General features: G+C 48.1%; 2 long non-coding RNA genes and 2 other non-coding genes across 4 annotated transcripts in view; 2 read left to right on the top strand and 2 right to left on the bottom strand.

Annotated features, from left to right (window-relative positions):
* The window catches only part of LOC147228485 (uncharacterized), a 121,702-nt gene that overhangs the window by 76,597 nt on the left and 29,086 nt on the right, over positions 1-16,019 (top strand). The gene's annotated exons all lie outside the window — the stretch shown is intronic.
* trnav-cac (transfer RNA valine (anticodon CAC)) lies at positions 590-662 on the bottom strand. Its single transcript has one exon. It is a non-coding gene; the product is annotated as a tRNA-Val (tRNA).
* On the top strand, positions 4,056-4,644 carry LOC147228499 (uncharacterized). The gene is made up of 3 exons (XR_015106956.1): positions 4,056-4,195; positions 4,299-4,397; positions 4,505-4,644. It is a non-coding gene; the product is annotated as an uncharacterized LOC147228499 (long non-coding RNA).
* Positions 5,453-5,525, bottom strand: trnav-uac (transfer RNA valine (anticodon UAC)). Its single transcript has one exon. It is a non-coding gene; the product is annotated as a tRNA-Val (tRNA).

Consider the following 16,019-nt stretch of genomic DNA (forward strand, 5'->3'; position numbering starts at 1 on the left):
GAGGTGAGTCCGACTACTTCTAGTAGGAATCTCTCAGCCATGCGCACCAGCTCGGGCTCCTTCCCCGCCAGACAGGTGACACTCCATGTACCAAGAGTCAGCTTCTGCAGCCGAGGATCAGATCCCTGAGGTCCCCTGCTCCGGGTGCCATCCAGTTCAAACAGAACCCAGCCTCCTTGGCCCTTCCTGATGTCCAGGCAAAGGAAAGTTGGGTCCAGTGATTTTGTTCTTCATGGGGGTCTGCATACAAAGCTGGATACTTGTTGGTCATTCAGGATGAGCTCTGAGCTGTAATTCCACTGGTGTCCAGCAGAGGGTGAGAAAACACCCCAGAGCTGGAGATGAAGCCAGAAGATTGGCTGAAACACCTGGTTCTCCTTCCTGCTGCAAACTCGACTCACCTGCTTCTGGAATGAGGAGACGAGCAGCTGCTTGGTGATTGGCCGGACGTGGTCACATGATTGCACACCTGTGCCCAGTGGACTGGGAAGCCTGAGAGGAAAAGTCTTAATATCCACAGGTGAGTGGTCCTCTTCTTCTGACTTGTGGAGGAAACTCAGTCAGATGATCCAAAGTGGTACCAGAAAAATGTTTCCGCCCGGTTTCGAACCGAGGACCTTTCGCGTGTGAGGCGAACGTGATAACCACTACACTACGGAAACCTGCCAGATGCCTGTCATGATTTCTCAATTTACAACTAAAAGGAGAATCCTGGTCAGCTGGATCTTCTCAGATCATCTTCATGCACGTCTTCTACCCACGTTCGTATCGTGGACAGTATCTCCACCTGTCTGCGAAACACTCCTCGACGGGGAGGAAACACTCTTTGTTTACTTCTTTAATGACCAAACAACGTCGATTCCATCTTATTAATATCAGACACATATATTCCGACGTTCATCTAAAACACTTCAAACCCTGTCGATAACATTTGCATCCAGTATAATGTTGTTTTTCCCGCCGTCATGAAGCTAAAGCCGACTCCATCCTTGCCGTGGTCTCGTTGCGGACGCTCACAACCCTTGTTGCATCCTTGTTAAAACTGATCGCCGCTGTCGTCCTCGTTATTTTATGTAACAAACCGAAGATTCATTTATTCGGTAACGACGCCCTCCAGCCGCATACCTGCGACCTTCATTCAGCATGTCCACAAGTTTCTCTTTTTCTGGGATAGTTAACAACTTCCTCTTAAATTTGGGCGCGTCGTCGGGTGCCTTTGCCGGCGCGGAACGTTTCGTCCTCATCATGGAGAAAATTTGCAAACTTAAATTTGGCAAGTTGTACAGAGACAAGGCCCGGAGATTGTTGGTCTACCGTAAAAAATAAGCATTAAAAGATCCGCGAAACAGCGAGGCTGCAAAAGGTGATCATCGTTTCTCATTAATTCATATCCAGATGCACTGCGGACAGCAAAGTAGGAATTTCACCGTGCAGGAAAACCCGTTTCTACACTACGACAATCAATGCTTTGAATCTCTTGAATCTTTTCTCCTAACATGCCAAAGGTTACAGGCTGGCCTTTAAATTCCTAATTCTGCAATGTTTGTCATGGGGATGAAGAGGGAAGCATTTCCCAGATATATTGATAAGTTGCATCCAAGGATTTGGTCTTTTTAGCTTTGCAAGATTCATTTCAGGAGGCAGATTGGCTCAGGTGTGTCGAATCCACGACCGAATGAAGATGGATATTTTAAGGTTTAAGTGAATTCATTAAACCGCTAATATTCATAGAGACTGAAGAAGTGGGTGCACGTTTTATTTACAGGTTGCAGGCAGTTGGAAGGGACAAGGGTCAGTGAGGAACAAACCGTTAAAAGTTATCTTTTGAGATTTTTACAGTCTGTCAATGTGTCTCTATGTTAGTTTACTGGACAGTATCTTCACCTGTCATGCGGAAAAAAACGGCGTTCGATTCCCCGACGGGGAGGAAACACTCTTTTTTTTGATTTATTACCTTTTGTGTATTTCATTTTAACTCTTGTAACAGAAGGTTTCATGCTAACGCACTAAGCTAAGGGACACAACAGGGTTGCTAGAAAGCTGCAAGCTAAAGAGTGAAGCTCGACTGTGGTAGAAATAAAGCCATATATCTGGAGCACCTCGGAGCCAATCAGCTGTCGTTGCCACGTCTCGCCACTAGATGGCGCCAGATGATTGGCTAGACTCACCTGCGTCTGGAATCAGGAGATGAGCAGCTGCTCGCTGATTGGCTGGATCTGGTCACCTGATTGCACATCTATATGTCCATCTCCTGAGTCCAGTGGACAGTAAACATCTAGTAAACATCTTAATATCCACAGGTGAGTGATTTCCTGCACTGTTTATTTACATTTTAGTTAGTTTAGTTTAGTTAGTGTCTGTGAGATCTCTATTTGTATGAACACTGTTCAAAACTGTGCGGTCCAGTTTTACACACTCGGTTTTTAATTCCTCCTTCTGCATTGCTTGTCATGAAAGTATTGTCCGTTTTTGTGGCTCCTGCCACGGGACCGGACTTTGTTGTCCCGGTGTGTTCAGATTATCATTCAGGGAAAAACGTCACAACGGCCAGGAACTAATCAAGCAAGAATGGTTTATTCAAAGTCAGGAAAATACACTTAGGAGATATCCCGGGCCAGAATGAATGTCACCCCGCGAGGATCGTTCGGCTCCTCCAGACACCCGCTGAGACGCGTCCGGTCGAATGTGTAGATGAAGAAGTTCTGGCCCCGATCCAAAGGATCAGGCTCATTTTATACCTTTTGGCCAAAAGGGTCGGAGGAAGTCCTGACAATGGCTTCCCCGATCCCCCCGGTTTTACGCTCTCTAGGAGTGCGGCCATCTGGGCTGCGGGGCCTCGTAAACTGCGCTTCGATCAGAGCTGTTGGTCGGAGGAAGTTTTGATAAACTTCCTCCGACCCCTGGTTTACGCTCTCTAGGAATATGAGCACCTGGGTTGTGTAAAACCGTGCTTTGATCGAAGTCGCGGCTCGGAAGAAGTCCTGATAATGACTTCCTCCGACCCCTGGCTCTAGTCGATTATCCCCGGGGTGTCATTGGAACAGCAGGGTAGCGCATTCCTTCACCTTACATGATGGGGTCTCGCAGTTACATTTTACAGTCTTTGCAATGGATAGTGAAATAATGATGTGAGGTTGGAGATTCTATCATTTGACGTAGGGGATTTTGCAAGTCCCTCTCTTGACGTGAGCGTCCTCACGTCACACAAGGACTACAATCAAAATAAGTAAATACAATGAATGTATGTAAACACAATGTATTATAACAGAATAATCTAACAGAAGGGACAAGGGTCAGTGAGGAACAAACCGAAAGTAAAAGTTATCTTTTGAGATTTTTACAGTCCGTCAATGTGTCTCTATGTTAGTTTACTGGACAGTATCTTCTCCTGTCATGCGGAAAAAAACAATGTTCAATTCCCCGACGGGGAGGAAAGACTCTTTTTTTTTTTTTTTTTTTTTTTTTTTGATTTATTACCTTTTGTGTATTTCATTTTAACTCTTGTAACAGAAGGTTTCATGCTAACGCACTAAGCTAAGGGACACAACAGGGTTGCTAGAAAGCTGCAAGCTAAAGAGTGAAGCGAGACTGTGGTACAAATAAAGCCATATATCTGGAGCACCTCGGAGCCAATCAGCTGTCGTAGCCAAGTCTCGCCACTAGATGGCGCCAGATGATTGGCTAGATTCACCTGCGCCTGGAATCAGGAGATGAGCAGCTGCTCGCTGATTGGCTGGATCTGGTCACCTGATCGCACATATATGTGTCCATCTCCTGAGTCCAGTGGACAGTAAACATCTAGTAAACATCTTAATATCCACAGGTGAGTGATTTCCTGCACTGTTTATTTACATTTTAGTTAGTTTAGTTTAGTTAGTGTCTGTGAGATCTCTATTTGTATGAACACTGTTCAAAACTGTGCGGTCCAGTTTTACACACTAGGCTTTTAATTCCTCCTTCTGCATTGCTTGTCATGAAAGTATTTTATGAATAAATGTGATGTTTTGGTATTTAAACACTGACTTTGAGTCTTTGCACTTCTGCTGATCATGATGATTTGGAAAGACTTGCGCGAGAGCAAGCAGAGCTGGCAAGTAAACACAAATGGACAGACATGAAAAAACCTCAGCCTGCAGACCAGCTGATTGTCAAAACCTGGAACGCGCTTCCCGTCACGTACAAAACACCGCAGCGTGTGAGTCTTGCCGTATTGACCGTGTTTGGATCTACATATGCATGCGAGCGGTCGTTCTCACACCTAAAACACATCAAAACCAACTTGCGGTCACGCTTAACAGACGGAAGCCTAAACGCCTGCATGAAGCTGAACCTCACCACCATCAACCAGACTGCAAAGACATTAGCAAAACCCTGCACCACCAGAAGTCGCTTTAATAGTAAGAACTACTTTTCTTATAAATAAATACCTTTTCATTTATTTTGAACAACATGTTTTGACAGAGTCTTATTATAAAACATACATTGTTGGTCTTCTTCCATTTAGATCAGAAGTTGCTGACCTGAAGTTTTCGGACGTGTGGGTAAATAAGCAGAGCTGGCAAGTAAACACAAATGGACAGAAAAAAACTTCAGCCTGCAGACCAGCTGCTTGTTATAATATTGACAATGGACGGTCGTTCTCGCACCTAGAAAACATGAAGACGAACCTGCGGTCACGTTTAGTCGCATTATAATTAAGAAGCACTTTTCTTGTTACTTTGTTATAGCAAAGTATGTTGTTCAAAATAAATTCAGTCTTATTGTACTCTAAAATTGTTGGTCTTTTTATCTTCCATTTAGCTGTTTTCGGTATTAAAATATACATACGGCTCTCTTAGGATCAGATTTTAAAATATGTGTTTTTTTTGGCTCTCAGGCAAAAAGGTTCCCGACCCTGTCCGAGATGATTGGACAACAACAGCTAGTGTCATCAGCTCCGCCCTACCCTTCACCGAGTGTCCAGGATGTGCAGCCTCAAGTCCGACAACACGACCACAAGGTCGATCGAAGAACCGTGGCCTCAGGTGTCTTGGTTCCAAGTGCACATATGGACACCTTTCTGCCTGACCATGGTGTTAGTTGTGGAAGATCCTTGATGAGCACAGAAGTCAGGATGAGCTCTGAGCTGTAATTCCACTGGTGTCCAGCAGAGGTGAGAAAACACCCCAGAGCTGGAGATGAAGCCAGAAGATTGGCTGAAACGCCTGGTTCTCCTTCCTGCTGTAACTCGACTCACCTGCTCCTGGAATGTGGAGACGAGCAGCTGCTTGCTGATTGGCCGGATGTGGTCACATGATCGCACACCTGTGCCCAGTGGACTGGGAAGCTTGAGAGGGAAAGTCCTAATATCTACAGGTGAGTGCTCCTCTTCTTCTGACTTGTGGAGGAAACGGGGTCGGATGATCCAAAGTGGTACCAAAAAATGCCAACTTCTCCGCGCTACAGCTTAAAATGTTTCCGCCCGGTTTTGAACCGAGGACCTTTCGCGTGTAAGGCGAACGTGATAACCACTACACTACGGAAACCTGCAGGTGCTTTGTCCACATCTGATTTCTTAATTCAGAAGGGAATGGAGAATCAGGGTCAGTTGGACTTGTCAGACAGCATAGTGGACAGTATCTCTGGTTGTTACGTGGAAGAACGAAGTTCACAAGGGCTGCAGTGACCCCTTTTTTTCCAGAAAAGACAGGAACTTAGGGTAACTTATAAGAGCAGAGGTAGGAGCCCTTAGGTAGACTACATCTTGTACAGACGAGGTGACCTGAAAGAGATCAGTGACTGCAGAGTAGTTGTAGGTGAGAGTGTAAGCAGGCAGCATAGGATGGTGGTTTGTCGGATGACTCTGGTGACAAGCAAGATGAAGAGGACAAAGGCAGAGCAGAGGACAAAGTGGTGGAAGCTGAAAAGGGAGGAGTTGAGAAAGGCTCTGGGTGGTCAGGGAGAGCTTCTAGATGATTGGACAACAACAGCTAGTGTTATCACATATGGACACCTTTCTGTAACAATGCGGACTCTGTACCGGTCTGTCGTGGTGAAGAGGGAGCTGAGCCAAAAGGCGAAGCTCTCAATTTACTGGTCCATCTACATTCCCACCCTCACCTATGGTCACGAGCTGTGGGTGGTGACCTAAAGAACGAGATGAAAGAAGCGGACGAAGGGACTTTCCTCCGCAGGGTGGCCAGACTCTCCCTTAGAGACGGGGTGAGAAGTTGGGTCATCTGGGAGGAGCTCGAAGTAGAGGAGAGGAGTCAGATGCGGGGACTCCTGGACACCTCGCAGGGGAGGTTTTCAAGGCATGTCCATCTTGGGGAAGAGCCAGGACACACTGGAGAGACCATGTCTCCAGGCTGGCCTGGGAACGTCTTGGGGTCCCCAAAAGGAGCTGGACCATATGGCGGGGGAGAGGGAGGTCTTGGCCTCACTGCTCCGGCTGCTGCCCCTGCCACCTGATTCCGGCTAAACGAGGGAAGATGGATGGATGTTAATAATAATTTATTGATGGGCTGAAGTAGGAAATAAGTGACACATTAGTCAATTGTTCAGTGAGTTTGAAATCCTCTTTATTTTAAAATGGTGAGGGCAGGATAAGCATAGATGATGGATGGGTTGTAGGAAGGAGCAACAAAGAAAGCAGTTGAATGGGTGGATTCCCGTTCTTCTTCTGGCCTGCCGGAGAGTCGGTGAGCAAGGCAGCGAATCCACGGCTGCTCCCCGGACGCTGCTCGGAGGACCCGCCTACTGCTCGCAGGTTTCATGCAGGGGATTAACAATGTCCTGCAAGAGCTTCATGGAAGTGTCAAAAGTAAAAGATCTTACAGTTTTAGACAAAGTCCCTGGTTGTGACAAACCCTCCATGGCCCGACAGACTTTGGCCTTTATCGCACAGCAGCGGCGCACTTACGACATGAGGGGGAAGGTCTGCGTTCTAAAAGCTGTCGGCGTTACCGTAGCAACCACCAATGAAAAGCAGGCTCTCGGCAACAGAGGGGGTCCTGGGAGAATCTCCAGGACTCACCCTGGAGAATTGATAGCACTGTACTCCACGCAATCCCTTTCCTTCTCTTCATCCTCACCGCTCAGGCCGAGGCCTTTGGTTCGAAGGACGATGGAGTAGACGGGTTCTTCATGGCTTTTCTTGAAGGTCACAGTGGAGTATGCAAGGTCACCATCCGGCCCTGCTGCCGTTGCTCCTGCTTCGGCCGAGGAGTTCTGGTACTGGTGTTCCTGAGGAGACGGAGGGGCTTCAGTCTGCTGGTCAAGGAGGTTTGAGGAAGATCTGGTTCCTCACCTCTGCTTCCCCGTCCGGTTCCACTCGAACATCTTTTTACTGGGAGGCAGGAAAGACCAGCTCTTGAGTACTCATGTTAAACTCAAGGGAAAGTCTTTGGGTGTCAACCTTGAGGCACTTACCTGAGAAACAGGGTGACCAGGAGCAAAACCAGGACCCGAAAGAAAAGTGCAGCGATTGATCCGCCTGCCACCGCTTTCATTGAATCTGGGAAATGGAGAGACACCGAAAGGACATTTCGGATCACTGACAACTGGACTGTTCCTCCCGAACTCTTCACAGACAAAGATGAAGAGAGACGACGTCAAACAGCCACAACTTACTGGCCTTGACAAGGAGATGTACGGTAGCCTGGTGGCGCCCTCTTGTGTTCTCCACCTGACAGCTGTAGTTCCCACTGTCTTCAACTCGAACCTCAGTGATGGTGAGGAGCCGTCCGGCGGCTAGAAGAGAAACGTTGTTCTCCTTCTGCCAGACGTACGTGGCTTCTGGGTTTGCATCACTGTTGCAGCTCAGGTCGACTGAGCTGCCCTCCATCACGGTGTTCGCCGGGCTTATCGACACCACGGGGAGCCTTGGAGCGTCTGGGAGAGAACGTTTGTCAAAGAAGGTTATTCCATATTGCCGAGCAGGAACGAGTTCTGCACGAGGAGCGTCCCATCTGCCGAACCCTCCGGATTGTTGACCAACGTAAAGCAGGCATGTGAAGTATGTGGGTGGTGATGTTTGAAGACGTGCCTGTTTACCCACATGACCTGAGCTGCAACAAGTTTACGAGGGACAGACTTTAATGGATGTAGTTTTGTCAAATAACCTCTGTGACTCACATTTCACATCGATGTGGACGGCCTCAGACGACTTCAACCCCAGCACATTTTCAACGGTGCAGTAATACTTCCCGGAGTCTGAGCTCCGAACTGGACTGAGGAGGAGTTGTCTTTCTGCGCCCACCGTGGTGTTTTCCCTTCCAATCTTGTACCAGAGGTACTTCACTGTCTCCCCCAGAGCGCTAAGGCAGGTCAGAGGCACTGAGCTGCCCTCCAGGATGTCAGCAGCACTGAACGACACCCGGGGGACATCCGGAGCATCTGGGGGTGAAGATGTGGAAACAAAAGACATGCAGTTACAAGTCAGCATGTTTAACTTTCCCCTGCAAGTGGACGGCAGGATGACGGCTTCAGGCTGGACTCTTCAGGTTGTTTGGTTTTCCAACAAGAATGAAGGAACACTCACACAGCGGCGGAGATGGGTGCTGAAGATGTCCTTCCAAAGCACAGGAGACAAACTCTGCGGGACTCAAATGGACCTTCAGGTGATCCTTCTTCTGGGAGGGGATCTCACTTCCGTTCAGCATCCAGATGTAGGAAAAACGACCCGCTGAGCTGCAGCTGCTGTGACACAACAGCTCCACTTCCACCATGTTCTCATAGTTGTTTGTCCTCCTGACCTGAACCTGCAGAGCTGGATACCAAAGAGAGAGCGGGAATAATGTCATCGTAAAGAAGCAGCCGATGCTTTCTAAAGCGATGGGCTTCGGCCGGATGTTTGCCTCCACGCAGACGACAGTGTGGTATGTTGAAGATGGTGAAGAGAAGGAGAAGAGTTATGAGGGAGAGGATGTTCCTCTCAGAATACAGTTGAAATCTGAGTTCGACCTTTGCTGTGAACCAAAGTCTGGAAGCGGTGAAAGTTCTTCAGCACCTGTAACGGTCAGCGTTGTCGCAGGTAACTCGTTCTTCCATCGAAAGCCTGTCTCCTCAAGTCTGAAGTGATACTCTGCTGAATCGCTCTCGCTCAGGTCGCTGATTCTCAGTGTGGAGCGTCCGTTCCCTGAACCGTCCACCTCAACACGTCCGATGTAGTTTGCCTTTTTCCTGATGTCTTCAGGCTGTGAGGGAGGCCTCCGATCCTTCCCTTCAGTGCGGAACCAGAACGGGGACGAAACTGTCCCTGGACTGGTGTAGCTGCAGGAGATGTCCACGGCCGAGCCCTTGGGGGCGCAGATGTCTCTGTGGGTGTAGGTCACCATGTTGCACACAGAACCCTTCACACCTGAGAGAGAACATTTCCAAGCAGAGTCACAAAGAGATCAGAATAATAGAAGAGAGATGCTAACAAAGAGGGGACTCACACACTGCAGGGGAGGGATGGCGCTCGTATCCTGGTATGGCACAAGACACACTTACTGCAGAAGTTTCTTTGGAATAATGATAAGATTTTTTTCTTTCTCCTTCAATTTTCCGTCCATTTCTAAACCAGCTATATGCAAGCCTCGCCGTTCCACAGCCGTCGACACATCTCATGTAATCACTGTCTTTTTCGATCCTGAGGCCTGGAGGGACGAAAGACAGGAAAGATATTTCATTCAAATCTAACTTCACACAAAAGGAATATTTTTTTCTTTTTTTGTTTGAAATTTGTGTGTGATGGAAACGTCCAGTCGGAGAAACGTTGCTGCTGGGGTCTTACTCTTGACTTCCAGAGTGACCCCGGGGGATCCGGTGTAATTATCCAGGTCAGTGATGATTCTGAATGTGTAGGTGGCAGCGTCGCTCTCTCTCAGGTTGGAGATTGTCAGAGTGCACCACTTGTATCCACACTGATTCTTCACCCGGCCTGCGTACTCAGGCTCTGTTGTCAGGTCCACTGGTGGGCCGTCTCTCTGCTCAGTGAACCACAGTGTCCTGCGTAACTCATTCCTGCTATTTGGCAATCTGTCTGAATATGACGGGTAGTTGAAGGTGCAGTTTATCTCTGCACTGAATCCTGTCAGTGTGCAGAGTCTCATGGATCTGTACTTCACCTCCCACTCAGTGTAGGAAGGAGACACTGCAACATCAAGGGGGGAAACAGGAAGGAAAAACTTTGAACAATTTAACAATGAATACCTTTGCATTTTTATCGCAGGAAGATCATTTTGATCCAGCGTGAGGCTGCGTGACGCTCGTCTGCCGCCTGACCGAGTCCCTTCGGTTCAAACGTGCCGACACGAGACGGGGAAATTGAGCTTTGGGTCGGACCGAGCCGAGATGGTTCGCTATGTTCAAGCCGAAAAACTCTCAAAGGTCTGTTAGAACTGGACCGAACGGAAGATCTTCAAGACGCGAGAAGTGTCTTCAGGAGCATGGGCGAGGAGCACGCTCGGTCAGAAATGACGGCGGCAGAACCTCAGGCTCCAACTGGGACGGGAACGCCGAGTTATCTGAAGAGAGAGGACTCTCGGCGGTTCTCTGGCGACTTTCTACACTTTGGCGATCCTTGAAATCTCCTCAAAAAACAAACGGTGAATGTAGAAATAACAGGACGGTATCCAGATACAAAGGTGCATCTCTGTCGCGATTTCCGTCAGTCGCCGTGTGATGCTTCACGAAATAGAAAGGAGAAGTTCGGTACCTTGGAGGGACAGGAGCAGGACCACGAGTCCACTCAGCGCTTCGGTCGGACTCATCGCCGCTCCGGCAGATGACCCAGAGACACCAGTCTCATATTAGCCTGGAAGAACCTGTGAGAAAGAAGTGTCTTCAGTGTGTGTTTGAGGGTGGGGTGGTGGCAACGCTGCATTTAATTCAACTTCCTTCCTCCTTCTGGCTGAGAAACAGTCTCAAGAAAACCCTCTGAAAAAGATGAGCGAGGCCTGTCATTTTCATCATCGGTACAATTCAACTATGAGAGACAGAATGCAGAGACATATTTATTGTTACACATTAAAAAAGAGGATCACCAGTAAACATGATTCCACCTTTTTTTTTTTTAACCAAAAACCAACTGTCATAACAGGTTTTTTTTACACCGTTAAGGTTTATTATTGCTATTATATGAATTTGAAGTTATTATCTCTGAATTAATTATATAGAAAGGGAATAAAAAAAACAGTCAACAATATGGAACATTTTTGTCAACAGTTTATTCTTTTATATTTTTTAGTAAGTGAATTAAAAAAAAACCCACTTCTCTCATAACACAAGAATACAACAAAATGTTGCTTGACTTTGTGAACTATTTTCAACATCAACTCTATTTAGCACATGTAGGACAGAATGTGTGAAGGTGAGAATGTTTTTTGCAGATGTATTTCTCACATGTGCAGCACACAGCTTTTGTCTTGCAGTCTTTCTTCCAGGGGCAGAAGTGGCACCTTTTTCTTTTGACCGACCCGGCCGTAGCCTCGGGTGGATCGGGGCAGGTTTCGGCCGCCTGAACAGCTTCCACAATGGCTGCGGAGGCTTCTGTGCGGGGCAGGCGCTCCCTTCTCTCAATGCACGGGGTGACAAGAGCCTTCGCGTGAATCTCGCGCGAATTTTAACAGTTGGTAGACTACATCTTGTGTAGAAGAGGTGACCTGAAAGGGATCAGTGACTCCAACATAGTTGTTGGTGAGAGCGTAAGCAGGCAGCATAGGATGGTGGTTTGTAGGATGACTCTGGTGACAAGGAAGATGAAGAGGACAAAGTGGTGGAAGCTGAAAAGGGAGGAGTGTTGCATGGTTTTCAGGGAGGAGTTGAGAAAGGCTCCAGGTGGTCAGGGTGAGCTTCTAGATGATTGGACAACAACAGCTAGTGTCATCAGCTCCGCCCTACCCTTCACCGAGTGTCCAGGATGTGCAGCCTCAAGTCCGACAACACGACCACAAGGTCGATCGAAGAACCGTGGCCTCAGGTGTCTTGGTTCCAAGTGCAAATATGGACACCTTCATTCCTGACCATGGTGTTAGTTGTGGACAATCGGTGACCAGCACAGAAGTCAGGATGAGCTTGGAGCTGTAATTCCACTGCACATACTGTCCACAGCAGAGTGGACAGTATCTCTGCCTGTTACGTGGAGGAGCGGAGTTTGCTTCCCTGATGGAGAGGAAACTCGTCATCTCCAGTTCATATCTTTCTCCACGTAAACAACTCGAAATACATCCTGATGAACTAATGGAGCCATTTGGTTTGACTTTGACATGAGCATCAGAAGCAGAGAGAGAAGAGGAAAGGCAAGAGTCTGGGACTGAGAGGAGAGACTATGAATATCTGGACTATGACAGGAAAAGGTAGAGAGTTGGTGGACATGGTTTGTGGAATGATGTGGACTGAACCACCTCCAGCTCAGTGTCACAAAGACAAAGGAGCTGGTGGTGGATTTCAGGAAACAGAGGACCCATCCGACCCCGGTCACCATCAGGGGTACAGAGGTGGACATTGTGGACAGTTATAAGTACCTGGGTGTCCACTTGGACAGTAAACTGGACTGGACTGTTAAAACCAACGCCATCTTCAAGAAGGGTCAGAGCCGCCTGTTCTTCCTCAGGAGGCTCAGATCTTTCAACGTCTGCAGGACCATGCTGCAGATGTTCTACCACTCGGTGGTGTCCGGCATCATCTTCTACGCTGTTGTGTGCTGGGGCAGCAGGATCAGGACAGCTGACGCTAACAGACTCAACAAGCTCATCAGGAGAGCTGGATCTGTCCTGGGAGTGGAGCTGGAGTCTGTGGTGCAGGTGTCAGAGAGGAGGATGCTGAGGAAGCTCCTCAGCATCATGGACAACCTCCATCACCCCCTGCATGGACACTGACGTCCTGTCAGAGCTCTTTCAGCCGTAGACTGATACCACAGAGGAGCTCCACTGAACGCCACAGGAGTACTTTCCTCCCTGAGGCGATCAGACTATTCAATTCCTCTCCATTCTGCCGCCGGCAACCATAAAAACCTATCTTTAACCTAAAAAAAAAAAACTGCAATATTTCATTTCACTGTGCAATATTCAGAACTGTACAATATTTCATCTCATAGCAGCTACACAACATTTTTTCCTTTTATCATACTATTGTGCACTCCTTACCTCACTTGTTTACTAAGACACTTTATAGTTTCACTGAGACACTTTATAGTTTATAGTTTATTTTTATTTCCAATTCTGCCTTTTCTTTTTATTATTTATTACTGTTATATTTTCTGTAACTCTGGCACAACAATTTCCTTCGGGATTAATGAAGTTGTTCTTATCTTATCTTATCTTATTGAAGTCCCCCAGTATAACAAGGGAGTCCTCGGTAGGAGCACCTTCTAACAGCCCCTCTAGGGACCCCAAGAAGGGTGGGTAAACCGAACTGTTTTTGGGTGCATTTCTAAAAATGACGGTCAAAACCAATCTCCCCACCTGAAGGCGGACAGGCTACCCCCTCGTCCACCAGGTTGAACCCCAACGTGCAGGCGCCAGGAGGGGGGCGATCAATATGCCCACATCAGCCGGCACCTCCCACCAGGGGCAACTCCAGAGTAAAAAAAGAGTCGAGCCCCTCACGAGAAGCCTGGTTCCAGACCCCACGCTGTGCGTCAAGGTGAGTCCGACGACTTCTAGTAGGAATCTCTCAGCCATGCGCACCAGCTCGGGCTCCTTCCCCGCCAGACAGGTGACACTCCATGTACCAAGAGTCAGCTTCTGCAGCCGAGGATCAGATCCCTGAGGTCCCCTGCTCCGGTTACCATCCGGTTCAAACCGAACCCGGCCTCCTTGGCCCTTCCTGAGGGGTCCTGGTAACCTGTTTCTGGGCAAAGGAAAGTTGGGTCCAGTGATTTTCTTCTTCATGGGGGTCTGCATACAAAGCTGGATACTTGTTGGTCATTCAGGACGAGCTTGGAGCTGTAATTCCACTGGTGTCCAGCAGAGGGGGAGGAAACACCCCAGAGCTGGTGATGAAGCAAAGGATTGGCTGAAATGCCTGGTTCTTCTTGCTGCTGCAAACTCGACTCACCTGCTCCTGGAATGTGGAGATGAGCAGCTGCTCGCCGATTGGCCAGATATGGTCACATGATCGCACACCTGTGCCCAGCAGACTGGGAAGCCTGAGAGGAAAAGTCTTAATATCCACAGGTGAGTGCTCCTCTTCTTCTGACTTGTGGAGGAAACTCAGTCAGATGATCCAAAAAGGGACCAAAATAAATGGCAAATTCTCCAGGCTAAAAACAAATGTGTTTCCGCCCGGTTTCGAACCGAGAACCTTTCGCGTGTGAGGCGAACGTGATAACCACTACACTACGGAAACCTGCAAGTACCTTGTCAACATCTGATTTCTTAATTCACAAGGGAATGGAGAATCAGGGTCAGCTGGACTTGTCAGACAGCAGAGTGGACAGTATCTCTGCCTGTTACGTGAAAGAGCAGAGTCACAAGGGCTGCGGTGAGCCCTTTTTGTCCAGAAAAGACAGAAACTCAGGGTAACTTATAAGAGCAGAGGTAGGAGAATGTGGGTAGACTACATCCTGTATAGACAAGGTGACCTGAAAGAGATCAGTGACTGCAAAGTAGTTGTTGGTGGGACAGTAAGCAGGCAGCATAGGATGGTGGTTTGTAGGATGACTCTGGTGACAAGGAAGATGAAGAGGACAAAGGCAGAGCAGAGGACAAAGTGGTGGAAGCTGAAAAGGGAGCAGTTGAGAAAGGGTCTGGGTGGTTAGGGTGAGCTTCTAGATGATTAGACAACAACAGCTAGTGTTATCAGCTCCGCCCTACCCTTCACCGAGTGTCCAGGATATGCAGCCTCAAGTCCGACAACACGACCACAAGGTCGATCAAAGAGCCGTGGCCTCAGGTGTCTTGGTTCCAAGTCCACATCTTCTTCTTCTTTCGGCTTTTCCCGTCAGGGGTCTCCACAGCGAGTCAACCTTCTCCATCTAACCCTATTCTCCGTATCTTCCTCTCTCACACCAGCTACCTTCATATCCTCTCTCACTACGTCCATAAATCTTCTCTTTGGTCTTCCTCGAGACCTATTGCCTGACAGCTCCAATTCCAGCATCCGTCTACCAATATATTCACTATCTCTTCTCTGTACATGACCGAACCATCTCAGTCTGGCTTCTCTGACCTTCTCTCCAAAACATCGAACATGTGCCGTCCCTCTGATAGACTCATTCCTGATCCTATCCATCCTGGTCACTCCCAAAGAGAACCTCAACATCTTCATCTCCGCAACCTCTAGTTCTGCCTGCTGTCTTTTGGTCATTGGAACAGTTTCTAGTCCATACATCATCGCTGGTCTCACCACTGTCTTGTACACCTTTCCTTTTATTCTGGCCGATAGTCTTCTATCACATAGTACCCCTGACACTTTTCTCCACCCATTCCAACCTGCTTGGACCCGTCTCTTCACCTCTTTTCCGCACTCTCCGTTGCTCTGGACTGTTGACCCTAAGTACCTGAAATCCTCCAGCTTCTTGATCTCCACTCCCTGTAGCCTCACCGCTCCACCCGAGTTCCTCTCGTTCACACACATATATTCTGTCTTGCTGCGACGAACTTTCATTCCTCTCCTTTCCAGAGCATACCTCCACCTCTCTAGATTTTCCTCTACCTGTTGTCTGCTCTCACTACAGATCACAATGTCATCCGCAAACATCATGGTCCATGGGGATTCCTGTCTAACCTCATCTGTCAGCCTATCCATCACCATTGCGAACAAGAAGGGGCTCAGAGCTGATCCCTGATGGAGTCCCACCTCCACCTTGAACTTCTCTGTTACCCCTACAGCACACCGTACCAGTGTCTCACAGCTAGCATACATGTCCTGCACCAGTCTAACATACTTGTCTGCCACTCCAGACTTCCTCATACAATACCAGAGCTCCTCTCTTGGCACCCTGTCATATGCTTTTTCTAGGTCTACAAAAACGCAATGCAGCTCCCTCTGGCCTTCTCTGTACTTTTCTATTAGCATTCTCAACGCAAATACTGCATCTGTAGTACTCTTCC

Source organism: Fistularia commersonii, chromosome 12, assembly GCF_037954325.1.
Source record: "Fistularia commersonii isolate RoL2024-O1a breed Wild chromosome 12, RoL_Fcom_v1.0, whole genome shotgun sequence".
Taxonomy (NCBI): Eukaryota; Metazoa; Chordata; class Actinopteri; order Syngnathiformes; family Fistulariidae; genus Fistularia; species Fistularia commersonii.